This window comes from Dryobates pubescens, chromosome 13, assembly GCF_014839835.1.
Source record: "Dryobates pubescens isolate bDryPub1 chromosome 13, bDryPub1.pri, whole genome shotgun sequence".
Classification (NCBI taxonomy): domain Eukaryota; kingdom Metazoa; phylum Chordata; class Aves; order Piciformes; family Picidae; genus Dryobates; species Dryobates pubescens.
The window spans coordinates 21,829,339-21,831,489 of record NC_071624.1 but is presented as its reverse complement, the minus strand read 5'-3'; positions in this window follow the sequence as shown (position 1 = coordinate 21,831,489).

Here is a 2,151-nt window from a genome sequence, read left to right as displayed (position 1 = left end):
ACTTTGTGTGCAGGTCCACAGTCTCCTGGCTTGGCAGGATGCCCAGGTAGAAGAGGAGAGTCACTTTGCCCCTCCACATGGAGTTTGGAGTTCATTACCTTGGGCAGAGGGCAGCCCTGTGTGTTGGGGAGATAATGTGGGCCCCTGGACTGGGCTCAGAGCAGCAGGAGGGAAGGAGCAGTGATAGGTGGCTCCCCAGGGCAGGGGCCACAGGGCTCCTTGAGCACTTGAGAGCTGGGTGCTTATCCTTGCACTTCCAGGGCCTCTGGGTATGGCCCTGGGTGAGCACCAGGTCCCTTAACATCTGCCTTGGCAGATGGAAAGCAGCCAGAAGTGAAGTGGGAAGCCAGAGGCCCCCAAGGAGGGGGATGGGAAATCAGAAGCCATCCCTGGAGGTGTTTAGGAGGAGACTGGATGGGGTGCTTGGTGCCAGGGTTTAGTTGATCAGATGGTGTTGGGTGAGAGGTTGGGCTTGATCCCAAAGGTCTCTTCCAAGCTGGTTAATTCTGTTCCATCCCTGGAGGTGTAGTGACCTGCTGGGGGGATGCTCACAGAAGCACTCTGCCATGGTTCCTGAGCACAGCAGCAGGCCCTGGGCATCCTGCCACCTTGTGGGGAGGAGGGAGGTCTGTGGGGAGACTGGAGGAGTGGGATCTCCCCCCACTGCCCCACCAGGGGCTCTGTGCTGAGTAAGGGCTGGCTCTGAGTCCCTGCTGGCCTTGGCTGGGGCGTTGGTAGGAGCCACACTGGGCTCCCTGGCTGGAACCTGGGGCTGCTCTGATGGTGCTGGCAGAGGAAGAGCAGAAATCACTTCTGGGATGCAGAGGGAAGGGCTTGGTGGGTTAGTGAGATACCTTGGGACACAGAAGGATCTCACAGGATCACCTGGGTGGAAAAGACCTTAAGGTCATCGAGTCCAACCATAATCTAACATCTCCCTGTGCACAGCTCTGAGACCAGGGCCCTAAGCTCCTCAGCCAAACAGGTCTGAAACCCCTGCAGGGATGGGGACTCCACCACTGCCCTGGGCAGCCTGGGCCAGTGCCTGATGACCTTTTCTGTGTTCCTCATGTCCAACCTAAACCTCCCCTGCTGCAACTTGAGGCCATGTCCTCTTGTCCTATCCCTTGATACTGGGGAGAAGAGACCAACTCCTACCTCACTCCAACCTCCTTTCAGGGAGCTGTAGAGCCAGAAGGTCTCCCCTCAGTGTGGAGAAAAGGAGAAGGCTGAACACCCCCAGCTCCCTCAGCTGCTCCTCCCCAGCCCTGCTGTCCAGCCCCCTTCCCCAGCCCTGCTCTCCAGCCCCTTCCCCAGCTTTGTTGCCTTTCTCTGGACCTGCTCCAGCCCCTCAATGCCCTTCTTGGAGTGAGGGCCCTAAAACTGAACCCAGCACTCGAGGTGTGGCCTCACCAGTGCCCAGTCCAGGGGCACAGTCACTTCCCAGCAGCTCTGTGGTGCAGAGTCTCTCTCCATGGAGCCTCTGAGCTCTGCTGTGCTCCTAGCACTGAAAGCCTGCAGCGAGAGGCAGGCTGAGCAGTGCCCTGGGCTGTGGTGTGGCACTGGTTAGGCCACACCTGGAGTCCTGTGTCCAGTTCTGGGCCCCTCAGTTTAGGAAGGAGGTTGAGATGCTGGAAGGTGTCCAGAGAAGGGCAGCAAGGCTGGGGAGGGGTCTGGAGCACAGCCCTGGGAGGAGAGGCTGAGGGAGCTGGGGTTGCTCAGCCTGGAGAAGAGGAGGCTCAGGGGAGACCTTCTTGCTCTCTGCAACTCCCTGAAGGGAGGTTGTAGCCAGGTGGGGGTTGGTCTCTTCTCCCAGGCAGCCAGCACCAGAACAAGAGGACACAGTCTCAAGCTGTGCCAGGGGAGGTTTAGGCTGCAGGTTAGGAAGGAGTTCTACACAGAGAGTGATTTGCCCATTGGAATGTGCTGCCTAGGGAGGTGGTGGAGTCACCATCATTGGGGGTGTTCAGGAGGAGACTTGATAGGGTGCTTGGGTGCCATGGGTTAGTTGATTAGGTGGTGTTGGGTGGTGGGTTGGACTCGATGATCTTGAAGGTCTCTTCCAACCTGTGCGCTGCTCTGCTGTGTTCTATACTGGGTGAGTGCTGCCCTTGACTCCTTTGTCCTTGCCCAGCAGTGCCCCTGAGCAGC